Source organism: Lepisosteus oculatus, chromosome 14, assembly GCF_040954835.1.
Source record: "Lepisosteus oculatus isolate fLepOcu1 chromosome 14, fLepOcu1.hap2, whole genome shotgun sequence".
Taxonomy (NCBI): Eukaryota; Metazoa; Chordata; class Actinopteri; order Semionotiformes; family Lepisosteidae; genus Lepisosteus; species Lepisosteus oculatus.
The window spans coordinates 21,975,539-21,983,246 of record NC_090709.1 but is presented as its reverse complement, the minus strand read 5'-3'; the positions used below and the strand labels follow the sequence as shown (position 1 = coordinate 21,983,246).

The following is a 7,708-nucleotide window of genomic DNA, read 5'->3' as shown; positions in this document are numbered from 1 at the left end:
ATCTGCAAATGAAGATGAGTCGATAAACCACTTGTTTTTCATATAACTATACATATATTCATTTATTACTGAGTTCATTAATTGAGCAGGGATACAATAGAGGTACAGCCATTCACTGTTTGACATGTCTGCACTGGTACAGAACCTAGCAATCAGAAAACGGGTGAAACTGTCTTGAGAATTAGCATACAGTACCGAGGCCCCCATGACCAAATAAAGGCTAACCTCGATAATCAGCCTAAATAATACAGACTACAGCAAAACGACTGACTTTGAAAAGGGAATGAATGTCCGGAAGGAGTAGTGCAACGAGCTTGAAATGCTTCTCCGGACCTCTAACTAAAAGAAACCGAGAACCAGCAGTGGAATCGACTCCCTTCGAACTGGATCGTATCGCAGCTCATGGTGTCGTAACTCTTCCGTATCCGATATTGAACCAAGCACATCAGGGGAGAGCGCGAACGCAGTCCCCCACTACCAGAAATTATGCAGTCGAGATTCCCACATTTGGGGAATTCGCAGGGGTCAGCACAGCCGGAGTGCAATGGCCGAGCCTCGCCCTGGGTGAACCGATTTCGATTTTTATGAACTTTATTTTCTTTTCACAAAAAAAATACAGGACATCACAAATTAGAAAGCTTTACATTAATATACATACTTAAAACAGTATATATGATCACATCTCATTACATTTTGACACGGTACCAGTTAAATAGCAACAATTTCTTTTTTTCTGGTTCAAATCACATTCTTTACTTAAACATGATAATGTTTTTCACAGTTTCTTGAGATATTGACCTATGCTCTCTATTTCCCACAGATTTTCTGCTTCGTAGCTTCGTAGCAATATCTGGGACAGACTTCCCCCCTGAGGGTAGCGGCCTGTACATTATTTACCTTCGGAGTCTTTCCTGCTTCCCACCCCATAGAAATTGAAACATCAATCTCCTCAGCGCCGCCGCAACACGGTGTTGGATTGGGAAGGTAGAAGCCAGAAAATTCAAGACAGGCAAGAGCTCGGCTTTGATGACCAGCACCTTCCCTGTCATGGTGAGGTCTCGGTCCTTCCATTGCATCAGTTTTTTGTTTAAGATTGGCAATTTGTTCTGCCAATTTACTGTTCCTATCTCTTCTCCAAAATACACCCCCAGGACCTTAATTCTCTTCTCTTGCAGCCTGAGATCATGTCCTTCTTTTGGCTCCCTCCAGTTCTGATAAAAAAAATCTCACTCTTAGATTTGTTAATTTTTGCAGAGGAAGCCAAAGAGAACTGATCACAGCACTGCAGTGCTCTGCTAATTGAGGCATTGTCAGAGAGGAGGAGGGTGACGTCATCCATGTATAGAGACGTCTTTACCTCTGTTTCTTTCACAGCGCCGTGCACCTTTTCATTGCTCTCGCTTTCAGAGCCTCCGCACGGCACACGAAAAAAAATCAATATCAGGACGCGCATTGAAGTGAAAGCAGGAAACATGCACTGTGCAGATCCCTCCACATTAAGAGGTGAGTGGGTCTGTTTGATGCACAAAGAATGCTTTGAAAAGCGTCAAAAGCAAGTCATTCCAAGTTGGTCGTTTGTGTTTTCCATTCACATGCGAAATGCTGAAATGATCTCTCGGCTCCTCGGTTTTCATTTCTGCTCCATAAAGGAATCACAGCACGCGTCGGCTTCCTGCATGGTGGGTCGGGATATGATGCCGGGGGTCGGAGAGAGCGATGTCTTCCTCGTTAGTATAGTGGTGATTATCCCCACCTGCCACGCGGGAGACCGGGGTACATCAGGACGTGCATTGAAGTGAAAGCAGGAAGCGCTGCGACATCCACTGTGCAGATCCCGCCACACTAAGAGGTGAGTGGGTCTGTTCAATCACAGCGCTAGGCGAATCCCCAAACAGTATGCATGGCGACAAAAGAAGCCGGTTTGTTTCTGCTTGGTTTTGAACCAGGGACCTGTCGCGTGTGAGGCAAACGTGATAACCACAACACTACGGAAACGGTGGGAAGCTGTGCCCAGTGGCCCAGTGTTGAGCTTCGCCAATGCGATTCAGCAGCTTCCAGTGCCTTTATTGGAGTGCGCTGATGGACCTTGCTCATTCTCCAGAGACCAGCACGCTTTTCATGGACAGAGCAGGAAAGGCGGTGCCACATTCTACAGCCCTCTCCACGCAATCGACAAAATCGGGCTACTGAAGTGGAGAAAATCTCCTCTCCAGAAAGTGCAAATATCATCTTGGAGAGTATAAATCCTCTTGCCGAAGGTCAGCACTGTCTACGAGAGTACCCCTCCCACCTCCTGCAGGTTTCTGAGCTGCAGCAATGATCAGTTCGTCTCACATGCGAGAAGTCTTCAGGTGGAAACAAGAGCCCCCTCTTCTCGCACATTTTGCACATGTTTGAGTGGTTTTAATGCGGCTCTTTCGTACATGGTGCTGATCTTTTGGAAAGCAGGATCAGGTGACTCCTGTCACACGAGAGAGCACAGCCTTTTCCACCCCCAGCGTGTGTTTTGGTAACTTGCCATGATCGTATAGTGGTCAGTACTTTGCGTTGTGGTCACAACAACCTCGGTTCGAATCTGGGTCACGGCAGAATAGGGGCGTCTGCCTGTACTACTTGCATGAATGAAGGCAAAAAAAAAAGCCAATCGATGTGAACGAACGGCACTTTACAGAGGAGTGCTGCCTGAGTGGATTGTTGATGAGGCCACTCTGACATCTTCTGTTTTCTTCAATGACTTACTCAGTGAAAATATTCAAGGCGATCTTATCACTGTACTCCACGTAGATGATCTAAATGAATTCACAGTAGAGTACAGGACACACCGTGAGGAGCTCACGCAGTCAGTACTCTTGAATACGACAAGAGGAAAGGCACACTGCACATCTGTGGAACAGATTTAGCTTAATTGGCTTAGCTGGCTAAAGCACCTGTCTAGTAAACAGGAGATCCTGGGTCCGATTCCCAGCGGTGCCTTTCTTCATGTCTTACTGTACAGAGTTTATCGTTATAGGCAAATCCCATGCCTTTTAATTTACGTGAATGCAAGTGTTCGTTTCCTTTCTGCAACAACTTGTTAAAGAAATCTATACAGCTTGCGAAAGATGAAAGACAAATGTTGAACCCATGCCCCCAAAGAACCTGGAGCCTTAAGCCAGCACCTTAGACTGCTCAGCCACACTACCCGCTGTGCCTTGTCTCTTTGCCTGGAGGAAGCCGGGTGGCTCTTGCTCTTTTCGTCCAACTTAGTGGCGTTATGACTGTGGAACCGACTGCACCTGCTTTTTCTGAGATGCTTCCCCTCTCATGGCGAGATCTCGACTTCTTTAACATAAAGTTTTTCTGTGGAGCAGGCTTCAGACCTCTGCGTACAGCACCCTTGATCTCATTTTTTTTACAGCAGCTGCATCCGGAAAATTGTGCTTTTTACTTTTTATTTGTACAACAAAAATACATACAATACAAACAAGAGCACATATAACGTATCAAGAAAATCGCCAGGGGTTCATGCTATAATACAATTACATTTTATGAAACACGATTGCACAAGGTAAATAAGAAAAGGTCCGCACACCCAGTGGGCAGTGATTCGTCGAATATACTATATATCACATCTTTGAAAAAATAAAACATTTCCCTGGGTCAGAGATTAAATAAAACTTCACTCGCACCAAACAAATTTATATTTCTAAATATCACAACATGATCGAATTTAAGTCATTTTAATAACAATGAATAGTCACCTATGCATTGCAATATAAACATTTATATTGATTTAAATCGCGTTTAAATCGCCTTTATTTAAAACCCATAAATAAAGCTGATAGTGTTTAGACTTTTAATTATTTAAAACTGTATTATAGCAGCACAATGCACAATGCAACGTAAATCGCTATCTTTGTCTTCTGCGTAATAATGTTCACCTCTCTGTCCAGCAAATTAACAATAGTAATAATAATGAACTTTATTGTATATGGCGCCTTTAAAGGTGGCTCCTCAAAGCGCTTTACAGGATAAAAACAATAACAACATTACTGTTAGGCTGGGCAAACTATTTTTTTTTAAAGAAATACAAAATGAGATATAATGATGTGTTCCGGCTTAGACATTAACGAAGAGCATAACAAAGGTCATAAAGGTCATAAACTATATTAATTTTGGAACATCAACATATTATGTAAACTGTATGTTGCTGTTATTGGTATTTTAAGGAAAAAAATACTGTAAAATCCTGGGTTCGGTACAATGATTCAGGCATTCATGTGAAGGACAACAGAGCTTTCACTGGCTCAAAAAGACAAAAAGAATAACGGACACAGCGCGAGCCTGCATTCTCTCCTCAGCCGTCCACACCACACTTTTCCCTGGGTCAGATTTTAAATAAAACTTCACTTGCACCAAACAAATTACCACACACTGAACACTGAACATGTTAACCCAAATATGTCTCACAATAATTTTATGGTACATTACTTTGCTAAAATGTATTTAAAAATAAAAACGATTACAAACGCCAGCAGAGAGAGAGACACACACACAGTTCTTCATTGTCAAAAAGTAATTGTTTTTTACTTTTTCAGCACCCAGACAAACGCAAACGCGTTATTAATGAAATGTTTTTATTCATTCTTAATCAAACTCACAAGTTGTCATCTGCTGTTGAAGCTCTGTGAGACTAGACTCACACATGGCTAGACTTGACTCGGCTCTGGCTTTCCCATCTATACCGATGCACTGCAAGTACAACCCTCCTCTCTGCGGGAGTGCTGGCTGTGACGAATTAAACCTGTTTCACAGGTATTTTCAAAGTAGAAGGGGGCGAGATTTCCAGCAAAAGACACCTCCCCCCCTTCAAAACCCAGTAAGTACAGTACTTACTAGTTAAGAAAGCTAGGCTCCTCAATGAAATCGCTTTAACATGCTAATGCATTGGTGTATTGGAGTAAGTAAAAAGACAAGGGACATTCTTCCTCCCCCTACATATTCAGAGTAGAATAGAATTTTCCTTTGACAAAACAAGGCTTGCCAGATAATGTGAATCGAAACCTGTTTTTCTAGCTTTTAAAGTCGTGCAATGTGTAAGCAGGAACACATCATTATTTCTTACATATGAAAAATACATAATATAGCTCCCAAACAAACACAAACGTGTTTTTAATAAAATGCTTTTGTTCACTCATAATCTGACAATTTCAGGAAGACTAAGGAAGGACTAAGGAAATTGTCATCTGTTGTTGAAGCTCTGTGAGCTCGGTGACTTTGAGACCACTTGTTATCCCAGGTTGTTTGAATCGCCACAATTCAGATAGAGAAAAAAGAGCTGACTGACAAGATTTAAGATGTGGCTGTCAATGTTGGATTAAAAAAAACACGTTGCCCGATGTTAGTTGCATTGATTGAAAAATAATTTTAGTTCGAGAGACTGGATAAGTAATTCAAGTGTTTTTTTTTTAACTTCCTGAAAAACAAGTAATAAAACTAAATTCAATTTAAAGGTCTTTATTAACATGACAGATGGGTGCAATCAGTGTTGGGTATTTACTTTGTAATCTGTATTGCTTGGTGATGCCACTTTTAAAGGTGATATATAAAATCAAGGCTTTAACTTGCTTTAACTCTGCAAGTCTGAGTTCTTGTGTCCGTCCTATCTGAGACCGAAAGTATTACAATATGTATCTTTATAGCAGGTGGTGTACAGCTTTTTAGTATAGATTACACTTTTCTAAAATGTATTTAAAAAATAAAAACGATTACAATCTAATCTTTCCACGTTTGATCCCAAGATCCCAAGAAAAATAAATCTAAACGGGGAGAAAGCTATGCTGAAAGTTTATTAAGATACTTAGAAGACTACACAGCCCAATTTATGTTGCATTTGTCTGATTGTGAGGCGAAACAGCCCTACACAGCCCTGTCGCAGTACACAAATATAATCATATCGTTATTAATTTCTTTAGATACGCAATTCCATATTATATTAGCAGAAAAGCTTAAAACTGCCACTATTTCACATGTTAGTTAAAGACTTCGATGCTTAAAATGTTTAGGGAGAAATCGAATTTTCTTTAAAGTACTGATTCCTGTACTTTAGCCTTCTGAAGTAGTTCCATAATATCTGGTATACGGAAAAGAAAGTGTTGAGAAAAAAAGCCTGGATTCTCATGTATCTGATACAAGTATCTTTTAATACAGTCTTTGATGTGCTCTTGAGGATCCTTGTGATATTTTGAGCCCTGGTTGAATGATAAGTGTTGCAGTTTAAATAATTTTCGTAGTTAGAAATTATGAAACGCTCTGTTAAAAGCAAGGGAGTTTTTATGTCCGTTGCAGTAAAAGAAAATGCCTGACAAAGTAGGGCTTGGACAGATTCCAAGTGCTTGTACAAATGTGCTTAAGAAATTATCCACGAAATGCTGTGGTGTTTGTCAAAGAAAAAACTAAAAGTATTTTCGTTTAAAATGACGGTTAGAAAGAATGTGGACCAGCGTAATACTTTGAGTTTACAGCTTGTCCAAAGTCATTCATTATTAATACTATTAGTAATATCTTCGGTAAAGGCTTTGATGCATAAATATTTCTGATAAAGGTAGGTTGTGTACTTTTGTCCAACTTTTGTCCAAGCTCAAATGCTGTACATGAGAGGTTCCAGCATGACCTCAAATGACGCGATACACTGCGTGATACTGCATGATACTGCGTTTTAATGTGACACGCCCACCGGGGTATACCACGAAATACCCCACCCATTTTGAATGGCTGCATCTGTGTATACGTCGCTGCGACGTATTATCAACATCTAATTGCAACCGTAAAATCGACAACATTAATAAAGGCATATATAACGTCGAAAACACATCTAACACAGTGCCTGAGGCTTTTTACTGTATATATCGTGGGTGCTGCAACTAGGAGTATACAGCCATCTGCACAGTGTACGAAGTAAATTATTTACGTAGTAATTAATTAATTTACTATATTTATTACTGTATTTTCTATATTTATTACTGTATTTTCTATATTTATTACTATATGTACTATATTTATTTTACACGTGTAAATAAATTAATGTTTGGCCATTGACAAAGTACAACTATTTTTTAATTACAAGTTAAGTAAATCCTTTTGCCCAAAACTGAAGGGGCGACACTCCTCCCTCCCCCCGTGACACCAGGCCTGTCCCCATCCTATTCCATAATGTCATTATATATAATACCTTACAACAGTGACCGTTTCCTTACTAACTGCATGCGTTAAAATTGCACATCAGCTCATAGTAGGGGGCACATAGCTGCGATGTATTATCAATGTTAAATTTCAACCATAATATCGACAACATTAATAAACGCATACGTTGTGGTATATTTTCCGGTTATATACCACAATGCATTGCTAGTATTCGTTGGTCACCATTTTGGACAGGTTTTTCAATCGTAGAAGAAATCCGCAAATATCTCAGCAATCCTCTTTTGACGAGTAAGTATAAATAATTATAATAATACTATCTGAATACATACAGATCTTACTTAATATTATTTTGATTAAAATAGTACGTTAATAAGCAAAAAATGGCACATAAAAATAGTGTGAAGGGGAAGATGACACAAAATCGTTTTGCCGTTTCTCTAATTATTCTTATTCTATGTTGTACTTTCAAACTTTGGGTACTCTTTAATTAGGACAGACTTTATTGCTCAACTGCTATGATGCAAGC

At 39.9% G+C, this 7,708-nt stretch overlaps 1 non-coding gene across 1 annotated transcript; it reads right to left on the bottom strand.

Moving 5' to 3' along the window:
• Nucleotides 1-446: 446 nt before the first annotated feature.
• LOC138243556 (U1 spliceosomal RNA) lies at nt 447-617 on the bottom strand. Its single transcript, XR_011192211.1, has one exon. It is a non-coding gene; the product is annotated as a U1 spliceosomal RNA (small nuclear RNA).
• Nucleotides 618-7,708: the final 7,091 nt, after the last annotated feature.